Here is an 18,982-nt window from a genome sequence, read left to right as displayed (position 1 = left end):
TGATCTGCCCATCTCGGCCTCTCAAAGTGCTGGGATTACAGGCATAAGCCACTGCACCTGGCCACGTTATTTTATTTTTTGATTTTAAGTTCCAGAATACATAAGCAGGATGTGCAGGCTTGTTACACAGGTAAATGTGTGCCATGGTGGGTTGCTGCACCTATCAATTCATAACCTATGTATTAAGCCCCACATGTATTAACTATTTATCCTGATGCTCTCCCTTCCCCCTGCGCCCCACCTCCACAGGCCACAGTGTGTGTTGTTCCCCTCCCTGTGTCCATGTGTTCTTGTTGTTCAACTCCCACTTATAAGTGAGAAATGCAGTGCTTGTTTTTTTTTTTGTTCCTGTGTTAGTTTGCTGAGGATAATGACTTCCAGCTTCATCCATGTCCCTGCAAAGGACATGATCTCATTCCTTTTTATGGCTGCATAGTATTCCATGGTGTATATGTATCACATTTTCTTTATCTAGTCTATCATGATGGGCATTTGGGTTGGTTCCATGTCTTTGCTATTGTAAATAGTGCTGCAGTGAACACACCCATGCATGTATCTTTTAATAGAATTATTTCTGTTCCTTTGGCTATATTCCTAGTAATGGGATTGCTGGGTCAAATGGTATTTCTGGTTCTAGGTCTTTGAGGAATTACCACACTGTCTTCCACAATGGTTGAACTAATGTATATTTGCACCAACAGTATATAAAGTGTTCTCATTTCTCCATAGCCTTGCCAGCATCTGTTGTTTCTTGACTGATTTATTGATTTATTTATTTAGTTAGTTACAGAGACAGAGTTTCACTTTGCCACCTGGGCTGGAGTGTAGTGGCACAATCTCTATTCACTGCAACCTTTGCCCCCTGAGTTCAAGCGATTCTCTTGCCTCAGCCTCCCAAGTAGCTGGGACTACAGGCATGCACCACCATGCACAGCTTATTTTTGTATTTTTAGTAGAGACAGGATGTCACCATGTTGGCCAGGCTGGTTTTGAACCCCCAACTTTAAGTGATCCACCTGCCTCGGTCTCCCAAAGTGTTGGGATTACAGACATGAGCCACTGCACATGGCCTCTTGACTTTTTAATAGCTGCCGTTCTGACTGGTCTGAGATGGTATCTCATGGTTTTGATTTGTATTTCTCTAATCAGTGATGTTGAGCTTTTTCTCATCATGTTTGTTGGACACATAAATATCTTCTTTTGAGAAGTGTCTGTTCATGTTTTTTGCACGCTTTTTAATTTAGTATTTTGTTTTTTTCTTGTAAATTTGTTTAAGTTCCTTGTAGATTCTGGATATTAGAATTTTGTCAGACAAATCGATTGCAGAAGTGTTCTCCCATTCTATAGGTTGTCTCTTCACTCTGATGATAATTTCTTTTCCTGTGCAGAAGCTCTTTAGTTTAATTAAATTATATTTGTCGATTTTTTTGCTTTGCTTCAATTGCTTTTGATGTTTTCTGCATGAAATCTTTACCTGTGCTTATGTCCTGAATGAAATATATACTTTTAATTGGCAAAAAGTAATAATAGAGGAGATTAAAATTCTATAAGGAGAAAGGACTAAAAGTAGTAATCTTACAAATTTCAAAACAAATAGAATTTATAAAAATTTTAAAAATGTAATTGAAATAAAAATTCTAATAGACTGGTTAAACAGAGTAGGCCCAGTCAAAAAGAATAATAAGAGGAAGAAAAAAGAGAAGTAGTAGTAGTCAGGTGTGGTGGCTCATGTCTCATGCCTGTAAGCTGAGTACTTTGGGAGACTGAGGTGTGAGGATTGCTTGAAGCCGGGAGTTCGAGACCAGCCTGGGTAACAAGAAAGGCCTGGTCTCTAGAGAGGATTAAAAAAAAAAAAAAATTAGCCAGATATGGTGATGCACACCTGTAGTCCCACCTACTTAGAAGGTTGAGGCAGGAAGATTCCTTGAGCCCAGGAGTTCAAGGATACAGTGAGCTATGATTAGGCTGCTGCACTCTAGCTTGGGCGACAGAGTGAGACCTTGTCTCTTAAAAAAAGGAAAAAACTCATTAAAAATTATTCATAAGGTTGAACAGAGAGACAAATGAAAAGTATAAAAGAGAAACCAAGAGTTTATAAGATCTTACATAGATCTAATAGGAGTTTCAGATAAAAGATTCAACTTTGATAGTAATCAGGGAAGGTTTCTTGGGGAAAAAAAGAATAAATATAGAAGTGACTGGATGACTTAAGCAAAAAATTGGGAACTATTTAAAATATGTTTACCAGTGTGGTCCCTTGTCTTTGTTGCGGGACCCTAACTCTGAGGTTATTTTACACGTAACTGGAAATCCACAAATACTTGGCATGTGGAATCAAAATATATCACACTATCTATAGGTAAAGCCTGGGTGGAGGTATTGGAGAGAAGCTTATCCTATAGCTCTGAAGTTTGATATTTATCTTCTGTGTGATTCTACATAATTAGCTGCATCTAAGAAAACAGGATAACAGTGTCTCTGGAATCTGTGTGTCCATACACTTGAATACACTCCCAAATAAGCCCATTCAAAGCATTTTTTAAACCGTAGTTTTGCAGTATCAGATAATGTTTTTAATTAAGGTTTAACTTCCACCCTCCCTTGCATTGCACTGAAGGGTTAGGCCAGGCCACATCACATCTGGCTGGGCCTGTGATGTCTCAGGGATTTATGAATGACAAGCTGTATTAGAACTGCTGTTGAGTGCAGTCATCCTGAAATCAGAAGCTGAGTGCTCTCTTCCCAGCGGCGCTAGGTTTGGGGTAAACAGGTCATCAAAGGCAGCACTATCTCTGCTCTCTCCTTCTTTTTCCAGAATCTTGCTTCACGAAAATTCAGAACCTGAATCTTGTAGCCTTCTCTAATGAGTAACCTATCATCAAAGCCAAGTGATTTATTTTTTAATGCTGGCTATGAAGAGGGCAAGGGAATAAAGAGGCTGGAAGCAGTGTGAGAGAGAATCAGAACAAGACAGGAGGGCACTGCAAGTTCACCCGCAGGAGAGGCTGCCCTTGCACCCTGGCCAAGAGGTCCATGGAAAAGCAAGGTCATGGGCCTTGTCTATCAGAATTCCCACTAATAAGCTGAAAAATATGCAAACTAGAGAGTTCACACAGAAGTTCAGACATTCTTGGGGCATTACTGAGAATTATTTTGAAAACATACAATAAGATTATTGAGGGGCTGATTTGTCAGCGAGCTGCAGCAGAGGCTCTGGGAATGTGGGAGCCTTTCCTGAAGCCGCTGTGGTGGCTGTGGGTCGTGGAGAGACACTTGTCTCCCTGTGAACAGGGCTGTCTGTGTATGGTCCATCAGACTGGCTGGGCAGCTGTCTTCCTTTCTCCAATGACTGCTGCCACTGAGGCCACCTCTCTGGCAAATCTCTTGAGGTCATGCTTTGGTTTCTTGAATCCCTAACTCCTTGAAGCCCTGGGCTTTTGCCTCTTCCAGGGACAGTGTGCTGGAAAACAGCAAGGAGAAAAGCTGTTATCCGAAAAGATTAATCTAGGAGAAACAGAGACCCAGAGATAGACATTAAATGGCACTGGGATAATACATGTGGACGTGTAATTCCAAGTGCTACATAAATCAAAGCTAATACTATTTCTATATAACATCGTGGCTTAATGGATACACGAACTTCAAGCACTGGGCCATGGACAAGCTGGTCCTTAAGAATAGAACCAACAGTACCACCTTTCCTCATTGCACCTAATCCGTAATTCAGCCTTGTGGAAATTCAGCTAGACTTTGCGGTGTACCATACATTGTTGGTAGCATGCAAGCAGAGTCAGAAACTTTTATTTTTTAACATCAGTTACGGTCAGATAAGACACGAGGGAATAGAAAGTGGCATCTAATAGATCACATTAATATGCAATGCAATTTTCAAAGCACTTTTGCTTTGTAGCCTCACAACTGTGTGAAATAGGTAGCAGCTGTCATCTCTCTTTCCCAGGCAAGGAAACCAAGACTCAGCCAGGTGCCCCAGTCTACCCCAGGTCACAAGGTTGGTGAGCAGGTCCCTCACAGCTGTGTAGTCAGTGGCCTCTAAGATACTCTGCAGAAACGTGGCAGGATAGCATTCTAAATCCAGGAATTGAACCAGTTGAACTGCATGCAGAAGAGTAGGGACGTTAAGCTCTTTCCTTTTCTGGGGCTCTCAATATTGCTGAAAAGCTGAGGCGTGCCCGGGGAGAGGGTGTGTTTGACTCGCTTAAATTACACCTCACCTGCTATCCCTTCTCTCTCAGAGCCACGTGTGCTCAACAAAGGAGAGCTTGCTCCAGCAATTCCAACCTGGTAATATTTAGCACATTCAGCACTTTCCATCTAGATGTTATCTCATTACCCTTCCTGGTATCCCAGGAAGGAGTGTGCTACATGCAATGTTGCTGAGCCTCTGTCACTCTAGGAAAAGGCAGCCTGTTCTCCAGTCACCCCAGGGTGAAGGCCTTTGGCTCTGCAGCTATTTCGCCAGGTCTTAGGTGCTTTTAAAGGAAATAACTTGGGTGCAGGTGGCAAATACTCTATTGCTATTTTCTGAATGCAGGTATTTAGAAGTCAATTATTGCTATAAAAGGGGGGCATTTGCTTCTCTACAGTGATACTGAGTAATATATAAATGCTTTCTTTATGTCTGCCATTTAATCCTTATAACAATGTGGGAAGTGGATATTTTTTACCTGTGTTTTATAGGAAACAGGCTCTTAGAGATGAAATACCTTGCTCAAAGACACACTGGTATTAGGTGGCAGCACAGGGTTTGTTATGAAGTCTGGGTGACTTCTAAGCCAAGACTTGAGGAGCCAGCGTCCTACTTACAGGGTTGTTCTATGCTTTGACCTCAGGAGCTAAGGGAAGGAATGAGGACCCAAATAACACAGCCTTGCTGGCACCACCTGAATCCACAGGCTTCCTCACTGCCCACTGCAAGCCTCGAAGCAAGTAGGGGGAATGGGTTGTAAAGGAAAGGGACGGACATCTTGCGACCCCAGATTCTGCTTCCCTAAGGTTGCTCATCGATGTGGAGGTCTTTTGAATGCCTCTGATGTGCAGAGGTGTTTCAAGGCTCTCAGTGCTGTCAGGGCAGGGAGCCTGTGTCCTGTGCTGCAGAGAATCAGGTGGGGCGTGGTGGGATTCTCCAAAACAAGGCAAAAGAAAAAAAGAGGACAGGAGCTAGAGAATCCATGCAAAAGAAGAGGAGCAGGGGACTGGAGGGGGCCAGCTCATGCTGTTCAGTAAACGCTGAGATAGAAACGTGCTTGGTGTGGCTGAAAGAGGACTTGCTGATTTGTGAAAGAGTGCTACATTTCAATACACAGGGGCTGCATTTTAAGATTTCTCCTACAAGTTTTTGAAGGAAAAGAAATGTCCCGGGGCAATCTCAGTCAAATGAAGTGGTGTCAAATCAAATCAACAAGAATGGAACTTTTCAAAGATGTTAAGATGCTGTTATTGTATTTACATTAGCCTCTGGGTTTAATGAGAAAGTCTTGCTAATAATAGCTTTTATATAAAATTGGTTGTAACATAAATTAAAAAGAAAAAAATTTGGTTGTAAGGTGAGAGGTAGTTGTCACTCAGAATAATGATGATCCAGTGCCATAATTTCACAGCTAGTAAAATCGACTTCCAGTAGCATTTCTTTGAGTAGTTCCTTTAATACTGGTCTTGGACACAGGGATCAGTGGCCGGGAAGCAGAGCTGCTCCACACCGGGCTACTCGCTGACTTGAATACTGTGTTTAGAGTTTTTACATGTCAGAGAGACTGACCATATCCAATACTCATTTTTACATTCTTCCATGGAGAAGTGGATTCAGATTAGGATCAGCCCTACTAATAAGCACCCCAGACATAATCAGCCACCTTCCCTGAGGCTACATTTCTCATGCAATGTCCTTGTTCTGGGCATGTGACTAATGACAAAGCTCTGATTAAGTAGTGTGTGTTTAATGTAAATTATAAGCTGGATGTTGGGTTGACATTTTGGCCTGATAGAGCTAAAACAGGTATTTCCAGCTTTGTCAGATCAAACTTTTCAGCTAATGGATACTTTTGGAAGCCTGTAGCTGATTCCTCATCTACTTAGTTTCAGTAGCTTCTGTTCTCCAGATGAACATAAGATTACAAACTTCAGGTAGTCATTTGGTTATTCCTATTGCCATTAGTAGGTGAATAATAAACTGCTCAAAGGCTCATACTTGCCCATTCTTGTCTTCTTCCAAAGGGACAGTATGGAAGTAGCCCATGTCAGTATTTGATCATTCTTACAGGCAAATTCTCCCTTGAATCCAGCCAGAGTCTTTCCTGCTTTAATTCCATTTCCTCTTTCACTAGATCTTCAGAAGTCTTGGAGAATAACAGTTTGACACCCCTCCCATAAAACGCTCCAGGAACTTGGAAACAGCAACCAAGTTCTTTCATAGACTTCTCTGCCATAAGGTAAACCTTCTGATCCTTTTTTTTTTTTTTTTTTTTTGGAGACAGGGTCTCCTTCTGTTACCCAAACTGAGTGTAGTGGCATGATTTTCTATTTCATCAACTTTAGATAAACCGTAAGAATACTGATGCCTCCATCTCCCCAGTTCAAGCAATCCTCCCACCTCAGCCTCCTGAATAGCTAGTACTACAGACACACGCCATCAGGCCAAACTAATTTTTTTATTTATTAAAAAATATTTTTTTCCTGTTTGTCTTAATTGCATTTTCCCATGTTCTAATGAGGATGCATACCTTTCCATGTTCGAGGTAGTTTTATTGCCTTTTCTGTTATTCATCTGTTTTTTTTTTTAAGAGAGAAAGAAAAAAAGAATAAGAAAAAGAATAAAGAAGAGGAAGAAAGAGAAGGAGGAAGAGGGAGAGAGAATGGGGGGTATTGCTTTATTGCCCGGGCTAGAATGCAGTCTAAATATGGGTATGCCTATAATTGTGCTTAATAATGGAGACATGAAAGAAAATGACGGAAGAGAAACAAACAAGGAGCCAACCAACATTTCGTTCAAACTTCTAAGTTGATATGATGTGGTACTTATAAGAGTGTGCATTTTGTGTATTTAAAGTGGAGAGTTCTATAAATGTTAATTAAGTTTACTTGTTCCAGATCTGAGTTCAAGTCCTGGATATTGTTGTTAATTTTCTGTCTCATTGATCTGTCTAATGTTAATGTTGAAGTCTCCCACTATTACTGTGTGGGAGTCTAAGTCTCTTTATTAGTCTTGCATGTCAGGGTATTTCTGTATTGGGTGCGTATATATTTAGGATCTTTAGCTCTTTTTGTTGTTGCATTGATCCTTTTACCATTATATAATGTCCTTCTTTGCTTCTTTTGATCTTTATTGCTTTAATGACTATTTTATCAGAGGCAAAAATTGTAACTTATGCTTTTTATTTATTTTTTTTTTGCTCCCTGTTTGGTTGGTAAATCTTTCTCTATCCCTTTGTTTTGAGTTTTTATGTATCCTTGAATGTGAGATGAGTCTGGATGCAGCATACCAATGGGTTTTAGTTTTTTATCCAAATTGCCTGTCTGTCTTTGGATTGGGGGATTTAGTCAATTTAAATTTAGAATTAATAATGATATATGTGAGTTTAATACTGCCATTTAATATTAGCTGGCTGTTTTGCCCATTAGTTGATGTAAATTCTTCATTATATTGATGTTCTTTACTTTTTGGTATTTTTTAGAAAGGCTGATACTGTTTGTTCCTTTCTATGTGTAGTGGTTCTTCCAGAAGCTCTTGTAAAGCAGGCCTGGTGCTGATGAAATCTCTGAGTGCTTGCTTGTTCACAAAAAACTTTATTTTTCCTTCACTTATGAAGCTTAGTTTGGCTGGATGTGAAATTCTTGGTTGAAAGTTCTTTTCTTTAAGGATGTTGAATATTGGCCCCCACTCTCTTCTGGCTTGTAAGGTTTCTGCTGAGAGATCTGCTGTAAGTCTGATAGGCTTCCCTTTGTGGGTAACCTGACCTTCCTCTCTGGCTGCCCTTAGTATTTTCTCCTTCATTTCAACCCTGGTGAATCTGATGATTATGTGTCTTGGAGTTGCTCTTCTTGAGGAATATCTTTGTGGTGTTCTCTGTATTACCTGGAGTTGAATATTATCCTGCCTTGCTAGGTTGGGAAAATTTTCCTGAATAATATCCTGAAACGTATTTTCCAGTTTGGATTCATTCTCTTCATCACATTCAGGTACACCTATCAAGCATAGATTAGGTCTTTTCACACAGTCCCATATTTCTTGGAGACTTTGCTCGTTCCTTTTTATCCTTTTTTTCTCTAATCTTGTCTTCTCGTTTTGTTTCATTGAGTTGGTCTTCAGCCTCTGATATCCTTTCTTCTGCTTGATCAATTCGGCTGTTAAAACTTGTGCATACTTCACGAAGTTCTCGTATTGTGTTTTTCAGCTCCATCAATTCACTTATATTCCTCTCTAAATTGTGTATTCTTGTTAACATTTCGTCAAACCTTTTTTCAAAGTTCTTAATTTCTTTGGATTGGGTTAGAACAAGTTCTTTTAATTCACAGAAGTTTCTCATTATCCACATTTTGAAGCCTGCTTCTGTAATTGGAGCACACTCGTTCTCCATCAAGCCTTGTTCTGTTGCTGATGAGGAACTGGGATCCCCTGCTGAGAGAGAGGCGTTCGGATCTTGGGTATTCTCGGCCTTTTTTGGCTGTTTTCTTCCCTTCGTTGTAGATTTATCCATCTTTGGTCTTTATAATTACCGTCTTTGTAATTGGGTTTCTGAGTGGACGTCCACCTTATTGATTCTCAGCGCCAAAATCTGAGCAACCCACTGCGCTAAAACAGTGGCGTTAAGATTGATGGTGCTTTTCTGACTCTGCACCAATTTTTTTGGTAAAGATGGAGTCTAGCTATGTTACCCAGGCTATTATCCAACACCTGGACTCAAATGATCCTCCCTGTTCGGCCTCCCAAAGTGCTGGGACGACAAGCGTGAACCACTGCGCCTGGCAATCTCTGATTCCTTTTAACCTTTTAGTTTCATTCTGTTCCTCTTAGTAGAGGACTCCTGAATGTTCTCTAGTTTCCCCTATCTTCATTAAAGTATATAGGATTCAACTAGGAATTAATTATCTCCCAAAATGAAAGTCTCAGGAAGAGTGGCTCCAGCTCAAGCAAACAACCAAGGCTCTCTCTACAGTCTTTAGTAGGTTGGGGATGTGCTCCACTCATGTGGCAAGATGTCTGTCTGCAACAGTTCCAGATATACCATGTAATACAACAATGCCCAGTGAAAACAGAGAGTCTCCACCTACGAGTCTCTCTCTACTATAAGAAAAGCCTTTTCCCAAAGCTCCCCAGGTGGCTTACACTAAGACCTCCTTGGCTAAGATTGGGCCACAGGCCAAGGGCATGAATCTGCCAAGTCTGCCTGGACTAATCACCCTTCAGGTCTCCACTCCAGCCTGGCAAGGGGAGTCCTTTCCTGAGCACATGGCCTTCAAACAAAATCAAGGCTCTACCAGCAAGATGGAGAAGGGGGAGAAAAGGCAGTGGTGGCTAAGTGGCAATCAGCCATCTTTGTCACAGGTGAGCAAAAATGGGGTCCAAATGATTCTCTGTATAGTTCAAAATAGTAGCAATAACACAACAAGTAATTACTGAGAGCCCACTAAGCACCAGGTATTGTGAGATCTAGCAGGTTTACAAAGATGAACAAGATGTGGTCTTTGACCTGAGGAGCTAGCAATCAAGCTGGGAAGAAAATACATCCCATATAATTCCAAAATTGTATAGTAAGTGATAAAAGAGGCATGCACAGAGTGTTCTGGAAGCACAGAGAATAGAGGCTGGCTGGACTGGCTGTAAGTGTTGAGAACGAGTTAGCTTAAGAAAAATAAGACTTGGGAAGAACTATGAGGTATGTGACTTCTGATTTTCTAATCTTTGTATAGCATTTTATGTTTTATTATTATGGCTCATCTAAAGTTGATGAAATAGAAAATTCTTTCAAGCCTTGAGGGTGGTGTGAATTTCAAGGGTCATTTCCCATGAGTTCATTTTTTCATATTTTGTGTCTGGATGAAATCCATTTCATGATCAGTGAATTCCATGTTTAAACAAGGAAGCCACTCATCTGGTAGGAAAATGTGTGAAGGAGAAAATGAATGCAGTCTTGATCATCATGATGTCATGGTTCTGTAAATGGGCTTGTTTTTAAGTATTATGAGAAAACTTCAGTAATTTGAACTGAGGAGGAAGCAGTCAGAATGAGTGAGAGTCATTTGGAATTACAAAAACACAATTTTGATTACTTTTACTTAGGTCTAGCTTAAGTTTAAAGTTGGATAACAGAATTGCTAATGAGGAATGTATATTAAATAGATAAGAATGATTTCCTTAGCAAATTGACCATCTCCCTAAAAGTGCTCCTCAGATGGCAAGGGACACTAGAAAACAAGCTATTCTTTTCTCCTGCATCTTTCTTTTATCAAGTTTTTACATGATTTACACTTCACTAGGAAAATTTGCTTTAACAAATGTAAACTTTAGCCTGGTCTCTGTGGAACTTATTAAAGAATTATGAAAATGTAAAAAGTAGTTGCGTTTTAAAATCTTAGATACAGAACTGGAGTTCTGTGTTCATGTTCTCACATAAGAATGCAAACCTTTTTCTATAAATCAGTAAGAAAAAGATAAACATTGCAGTAAACACAGGCAAAAGTCATGAACAGGGAATTCAGGGCAACAATCATATAAAAGAGATTTCTTAATTAGCAAACAAATGAAAGTTAAAGAAAAGTATTACCTATCAAATTGGCAAAGGTTTTTGTACAACACAAATAAAATGCTTGTGCCCACGGCTGATGAGAATATGGAGGAATGAACACCAGTGTTTTATTCTGTATCTAAAGATTCATGTAAAAGGATGTTTGTTCTAGTACAAAAGTTTAAGATAACTTAAATGTCCATTAATAGAGAACTGGTTAAATAATGGTGTAGTCATGTAAGGGAATACTACACATCTGTTAAAAAGAATTAAATATGTCTTGATTCTTTAAGATTTTAAGATGTATTACATAAATTGAGCAACAGAGCAGAATGAAAGTTATCCATATGTACATATTCAGAGATACTAGCAATTATATTTTCTGGAAGGACATATGAGAAACTATTACAGGAGTCACAGTGGTTACTTCAAGAAAAGAACTAGAAGTAAATGATGGAAGACTTTTACTTTTCATTTTATACCTTTCTGTATGATTTGATTCTGTGCAAGGGCTGCTTTATTTTAAAACATGAAATGTGCTTTTATAAAAGAGAAAAATAAGTTACATCTTTGTAGCTAGTTGACATGGAAAAATATCTATCATATAAGAAGAAAAAGAGCTGGTGCAGAATGACCAGATTATGACATTTCATCATGTTAATGATTTAATTTATATATAAATATAGACGCAGAACAATATAGTGTTTGTACTAAAAAGCCTGGAAGGGCTGGACACAGTGGCTCACGCCTATGATCCCAGCACTTTGGGAGGCCAAGGCGGGTGGATCACTTGAGGTCAGAAGTTTGAGACCCGCTTGCTAACATGGTAAACTCTGTCTCTACTGAAAATACAAAAGGGGTTAGCTCCATCTCTCACTTGGCTCTTCCAGGCTTCCTCTCACTCATTTCCCTTTTAAATCCCACCTGCAGGGAAGCCTTTATAGTTCAGAGTGGGATAGGTGAAAAATCTCTCCAAGTATCCAGTTTACTTACCTGAGTCTTTACCTACCTGAGTCTTAGTCTGGCATGGTGGCGTGTGCTTGTAATTCCAGCTATTCAGAGGCTGAGGCGTGAGAACCGCTTGGATCCAGGAGGTGGAGGTTATGGTGAGCTGAGATCACACCACTGCTCTCCAGCCTGGGTGACAGAGCAAGACTGTCTCAAAACAAAACAAAATGAAGCAAAACAACAGAAAACAACAACAACAAAAAAGCCTGAAAGGATATGTCTGAACTACCAATGTGGCTGACCCTCAGATAGAGGTAGAAAAGTTTTGAGATTGCAGTAACATTTACTTTCCTTGTACTCTAATTTTGTATAGTGGGCCAGGCACTGTGGCTCATGCCTGTAATCCCAGCACTTTGGGAGGCCAAGGCAGGCATATCCCTTGAGCTCAGGAGTTTGAGACCAGACTGTGCAACATGGCGAAACCCTCTTTAATTAAAAAAACATGACTGAGCTAATTTTGTACACTGATAGTAAATTATCGAAAGGAAAACAAAAATTTTTCTGACTGGGAGGAAAACTCAGAGAAGAAAGACTATCCAGCCCTCCTGCACCCGCTCCCGTTTGCATGAAGCGCTCCCACTATGCAAAAACAAGGGTTGGTCGCCATCTCTCACCTGGCTCTTCCGGGCTTAACTATCACTCATTTCCCTTTTAAATCCCACCTGCAGGGAAGCCTTTATAGTTCAGAGTGGGGTAGGTGAGAAATCCCTCCTAGGATCCAGTTTACTTACCTGAGTCTTACCCAACTAGAAAAACTGGAAAATAAAAATCAGAAACAGAATGTTCAAACAGGACGCTGAAAACTAGCCTAACCTGTAAATGAAATCAGCACCTTTTAGAGCACCATGGATTGGTCAGAGGAGCCAGCAGCCAGATGAAATGACAGGAAGCATGGGCTGGAGAAGCAGCCCCTGGCACTCCCAGGGACCACCTGTGAGGTCGCTCCACTCTTTGAGCCTCCTCATTTTTCTCATTTGCTCGTCATACCTATTTCTCTTAGCTGTAGAGGCTGCTATGAGAACATGTGGGGGCAGAAGGTATGCTATGAAAATGAAAGATAATTAACCAATGTGTAAGCCCTGGAAGGTGAGGCTTGAATCATAGGTTCATTATGAATATTGCCTAGGAAATCAGAAGAACCCGAGATGTTCATTAACCCTAATATGCTCTGACATTCTTAAGAAAATGCTATGACAATCCAATTCCAAAAATTATTTTCAATTACTTTTCATATCAAGATCTCAAATACCCTTAAATGTCACCTTAACACTTATATCATGACTGTACAATAATAGGTATGAATGCTACTGGGCAACCAATATTATCCTATTGACATATTAATATATGTTCCAGCATCTCCTCTCCTTCATAGTTAATGAAAAGTTGTGTTTTTTGTTGTAGTTGTTGTTGTTACTGGTGAGAGCAACTATTACTGTAAAAAATAAAATAAAAATTTTTAAGCCAGCTGAAATCTCAGTTTAAAGTATAAATCAGATTCCCAGTTTGCGGGGGAAACCAGAAGAGGCTTGCGCAGGCATGCGCAAGGGGAAGAGGCCTAGCAGAAGTTCCTAATGCTCAGCCACTATTAACCTCTTGAGCGGTTCTTCTTCGCCATTTGTTTGAATCTCATTCATCATTACTCTAGTTACAGAATATTTCTCGTGCAGATTCACAAAACAAGTTAATTTTTTGTAAGTTGAGAAACTATTTAAATGACAAGGCAGATGATGGTTAGTTGCAGAATTGTGTCCCCGTAAAAAAATACACTGAAGTACTAAATCCCATACCTCAGAATGTGGTCTTATTTGGAAACAGGTTCTCTACACATTTAACCAAGTGCCAGTGAGGTCGTTAGGGTGGGCCTGGGCCCTAATCCAATATGACTGGTGTCCTTATGAAAAGGGGAAATTTGGATACAAAGACAGATGCACACAGAGGGAAGAAGATACAAAGAAGCAGGAAGCAGGCCATGTGAGGATGGAGGATTTTAGGGAGGCAGCTAAGCTCAGGAGCTCCTGAGGCTGCTGGCATCTAGGAGTGAGGGTCCAATGGCCCCTCCCCAGTGCCTTCAGAGGGAGCACAGCCTTGACGATATCTTCATTTTGGACTTCTGACCTCCAGAACTGTGAGGCAATACATTTTTATTTATTACATAGGTATGCACCTATTTTGTGAGACTTTCTTAGGGAAGTCCTAGGTAACTAATACATCTACTATAGTCATAGTTCTTAAGTGGAGTGAGAATAAAACCTCAGCTGACTCCAGCATGGGGAGTTTGTGTGATGACAAAAGTAACAGGAGCTCATGGCTTCTCCATTGTGGGGATGGGTTTTTCTGAAAACACTCAGCCTGGAGGTGGTTCCCTTCCTGCAGAGTGCAGAGAGCCAGTTAAACCCCTCCTTCTGCCCAGGCCAGCAGGGAGGATGCCATCCTACGCTAGACCATTGCTTGGCTCCGTGCAGGGGCTAACACTGTGCACAGCTGCTCAAGCCCTGTCTGATACCCAGTAACACAAAGACAGTGATACAGCTTCTCAAAGGGGGTGAGAGTCCCGAGCTCAGCAACCAGGCAGTGACCCTTTCACACCAGCCCTCCAAGCCAGCAACGTTCCAAACAAACAGAAACAGAAGCACTCAAGAATACCAGTTACTGGACCCCATCTGGCCGTGAATTTTTTTTTCTAGTGTTTTATTTTTGTTTCTTCTTTTTGTTTTATTTCAAAACTTCTTTTGAGAGGAAAAATGAGCACTAAAACTAGAACCCCAGTGCATAAAATTTTGTGTGTATTTGTGGGAATGTAATTTATTACCAACTGTGTGTGTGTGTGTATCATTCTATTATATGGAGTCAGTTTTTAGCTCATCCTTTTGTTATCTGTGGGAAGCCAGGAAACAAAAACAGAAATAAGCAGATACTGTTGAAGAGAGGACCCACGTGGACCAAGAAGTCCCACATGACGGCAGCGCTGAGTGGGCAGAGCCTGAGGCTTGGAAGCTGCCTCAGCAGGAAGGTGCAGCCTTGCTCTGACCCGCCCTCCATCAGTGCAGGGTCAGGCACAAGCCTCAGGCCTGAGCCTTTGTTGTCCTTCCTCCGGCAACGCCTAAGGCCCAGCTCTGCTCCCTTTGGTCTAAAGAATAGGCCAGGGTAGGAGGGGAGGGATGCTGCCATCACACCGGATGCTAGAAAATAATGCTATGAATTTGGGGTAATTTTCCCTGTTCACCTCACCCTAGCAAAAGGCCTTCTTTTGTCAAAATTAAAACCGTTTACAAAAGTGCAGGCTTGTTGTTGTTTTGAAGTATTTGAACCGCTAGGTGTTTTCCCTGGGACTCAGTTTCAAAATCAACAAACAGACACCTGCCTGAAGAAGGAAAAACAGAATCAGTGATGTCATCATCCTTCCTCAGCAGCACTTCAGGTGAGAGGAGCCGCTCCTGGGTCCCACTGTCCCCTAGCAGGGGCTGCGCGGTGCTTCAGAAGCCACCCAGGCATGGAAGGGAAAGGAAGAAAAGCCAAGTTGTTTGAACATTTGACAATGTTCTTCTTACTATGACTGGGCTGGTAAAGCCGTTTTTCTGAGAGCTTCTTGTTCATCTGGCTTTTAAATACTTAACTATGCTTGGCTTTTTTTTCTTTTTCTTTTTCTTTTCTGAAGGGTGAGAGAGAAGCAAAATTTCCACAGTGTGAACTGTCACGGGTTTTTCCTCTGCAGTACAATCAGAGTGGCAGCAAGGTAGGTTCTAAAGCGTGTGATTTATTTATAAACATCTCTGGAAATATTTTTAAAATTAAAAAATGCCAAGGGTGAGGCCGGGTCATAGGCAACCATGAGAAGTCAGATGTTTGTTGTGGATGTCGGCGTTCGCACTCTCCCACAAGTAGTTTTAGAGTAATTTAGGGTCAAGTGGAAACGTTCTGACTATACTGCCCTGCAGTTTTCGTTTCAAGAGCGTCTGGATCCCAGTTCCAGGGAAGCTGATCTGAGTTGCCCTGGGCTTGAAATACAACCTTGCTCTGCAGAGTTCCCAAGACGAACACTGAGGTAGTGTTTAAAGAACAGCTTGGCAGTCCCTGCGCCCTGGGCTCTCACCTTCATTTCCTCCTTCTCCCTTCCTTTGTGCCGCGTCTTTCCCTTGCAAGGACACCCGCGGACAGAGGAGGAGGCCAGCAGAGGAGGGGGAAGTCGTCAATGCGACCCGCACGCCCTTCAGGTTCACTCTGCCACCTCTCTATTCTTTCCAGTCTCTTCTCACTACTCCATTCTAGTTGGGAGTGTTTCTTCGGTTGCTTTAAGCAGGGGTGGGAAGAGGATGTTTGGTCAAAGGGCATCGAGATGGGAACAGGAGAATCGAGGAGCGGAAGTAAGGGGCCAGAGATAAAGAAATAAGAGCTAGGAGGAGGGAAGTAAATAGAAGCAAAGACGATGAATAATACCAGGTACACAATAGACAGGGAGTGAAATGAAAAAGGAGCGACACGCAGAGGTTGTGCTGCAGAAAGGAACAATTCAAAACTAGAAAAATGTGAGAAACCTGAAAACAACAGACTTAGAAGCCCCTACAGGAAAGCAAAGAACCAAATGGAAGTAAGAAACAGAACCCCAAACAGGAAGGACGTCTGAATGAGAAATGCGATTGAGGGGAGGAACAGAGGAGCCTTTGTGGCGTCTTTGTAGATGAGAGGGAAAACTACAGAACAGAGAGAATCCAAGAGTGTTTATTCCTTGCACCTGGCAAACAAAAAATTCATTATTTTTTAATCATGGAAGACGTATCTCTAAAAGGCACTGGGCCTTTCATGCTATTGGCTTGTCTCTCACTCATCTCAATCCCTTTGGATTCTTCTAAAAAGGTAAGGAAACCCAGCACAAGGAAAACCAAATTTCCACCCAGATGCTATTTATAAAAAGTTTATTTTATAGAGATGAGTCCTCCGGGCCCTTGGAGTTCAGGCTGGGATGCCTGTCCCCAGTGGTGAACGATGAGCAGCTTTTTGGTCCCTGTAAATCCCAAGTAAATGACAAAGATATCTCAGTCCCCTAAAAACACGGGTAAAAAATGAAATCATTATTTGCATGATTCCCATTCCTGAAGCCTGCCTTACCATTAATAAGTTAGAGGTTGCCTTGTAAGTTTAAATAATTTAGGAAATGGAGTAATAAAAAATATGTAAGTAAAGCACAGCTGATAAATACAACACATACCCAGGAGAAGTAAAGATTAGTTATTTCGTTACTGCAAATTGCTGTTACTAAACATGATAAATTACCAAAAAGATGCCTCTACACCCCCTCCTATAATTTCAGGTTATTAATTTTATTCACATACAAGTAATTCTTTCCCTCTATGCCTCTCTTGCCCTGTTTCTCTAATAAGGAAACAGGAAGAAAAAATGCAGTAGATAAAATGCTTAAGTTGGGGCTGAGGCAAATGAGAAAAGATATCAGAAACAAATAACATTATCAGCTTTTAGCTCCATAATAAGCTCTTGTTTATTTAGACCCTATTAATTTGGAATTTATAATAACTTGATTGGGATCTGGGTAGAAATTTTCCTTCCATTTAGCAAACCCTGTCTTGCTAAGTAGTGCAGAAGAATGATGTAAATGAGATTACAGGGGAAATGTTTGAAATACATCTTTGAGCACTTCAGGCAATCCCTTATATATGAATAATTAATATAAGAATCCATATCATTCTTATCCAATAATTTTGTGGTAATTCAGAAGGAATTTGTTAGGTCACTCTGCAGAGTAAGAAGGTGTGTGTTTGTCACTAAACGGCTCTCTGACCATAAGCAAGGCACTTACCTTTCTCAGCCCTTATTTTTCTTACCTGTAAAATTGGGTTGATAGTATCAACTCTGCCTAGTTTGAGAGGTTGTTTTTATCATGAAATGAGAGAATGGATGGAAATCCATTTTGAAATCCATAAGGGATTAGGAAAATCTGTATTATGTAAATGAGTTTAAAATTCATACTTTCTACTAATTCAATCCAACCCTCCCTCCAACGGTCTGTACCAGTGAGGTTTTTATGTTTTATATAGCTGTTACATAGTGACATGTTTAGAACCTTCAGCCATCACTGAATTTTCCTTTCATTAGGGAAACTCCCTAATGAATTGTGGTTTTTGTGTGTGTGTGTGTGTGTGTGTGTGTGTGTGTGTGTAACACTCCTCCTCCTCTGGCCCCTAACAAATCTTTGGAATCATTCTTTGTGTTCTGAGTACACTAAACATACTTAACATGACACAACTGGAGAAAGTTATTGTATTTGAAAGAGTCTAAGCTTTGGAGTCAAATTCAAGTCTTGGGTTCAAATTCAAGATCCTTCACACGGAAGAGTTAGCTGGAACAATTATTTCTCTGAGCCCCAGTTTTTTAATCTGTAAAAATGAACAATATGGCCAGTTTTATACAATTTTTTATGAAGTTGAAAAGAGAATGTACATAGCACATGTCTGGCACAGAATAGGCACTTCAAAATGTGATGATTGTATGAAAGATAAGTTATCTTGAAGTGATATTTGCATTGGATACAATATCTAAGACTCCCCGCTTCAAATCTCTGGCCCTTATTACAGTTTAGTTCCCAAATTACAAAGCCAAAGAGAGAGTCACAGTTACAACATCCATGTTTTTTACACAGATAACCTGTATTGCTTTCGGTCAAATGTATGTTGCAAAGTATTAAAATAATGTCTTCTCGATTCTAAGACTCCTGCTTTTTCACATTTGGGTGTTCTAGAAATCAGAATGAATTTTACAATCATTGTCAAAATAAACATGTCAACTGCTAGATAGAAGAGTTGCTAAGAGGAATTGTCATTTGCTTGTAATAGTTGAAAACAGCCAAAGCTTTCAGAATAAAGGATTTTCAAAGCTGGAGATGTTGGTGTTTATGCTTCATAAACAGATATTTATGCAAAATATCTGTCTGTCATGCACTTTCAAAGAAGCTATTTAACTTCCTGCAAGATGTAATCAATTAAGGGGGAAAAAATTAAGATCCCAGATCAGGGGTGCTAAAGAGGTCAAACTCACAGGCACTTTAATCAAAGTGTCACCACCTCTTCTTTGCAGCAGCTGCCAATGTTCTGGTGACTCCAAGGAATCTTTGGAGTGTAGTTAAGATGGAGTAATTACATTAATAAAATGCATACTGTTTGTTGCTTTAAAATGTGTATATTTAATGTAGCATTTCCTTTTTCTAATATCTGATGATATGGTTTGGC

At 40.5% G+C, this 18,982-nt stretch overlaps 1 long non-coding RNA gene across 1 annotated transcript; it reads right to left on the bottom strand.

The window, feature by feature from the left end:
• Nucleotides 1–1,178: 1,178 nt before the first annotated feature.
• On the bottom strand, nucleotides 1,179–16,861 carry LOC141581173 (uncharacterized). The gene is made up of 3 exons (XR_012513703.1): nucleotides 16,709–16,861; nucleotides 3,272–3,460; nucleotides 1,179–1,474 (listed from the first exon to the last, which is right to left on the bottom strand). It is a non-coding gene; the product is annotated as an uncharacterized LOC141581173 (long non-coding RNA).
• Between the last annotated feature and the right edge of the window lie 2,121 nt (nucleotides 16,862–18,982).

Source organism: Saimiri boliviensis, chromosome 1, assembly GCF_048565385.1.
Source record: "Saimiri boliviensis isolate mSaiBol1 chromosome 1, mSaiBol1.pri, whole genome shotgun sequence".
Taxonomy (NCBI): domain Eukaryota; kingdom Metazoa; phylum Chordata; class Mammalia; order Primates; family Cebidae; genus Saimiri; species Saimiri boliviensis.
Note: the sequence above shows the minus strand (reverse complement) of the source record. Positions and strands in the feature narration are given on the sequence as shown.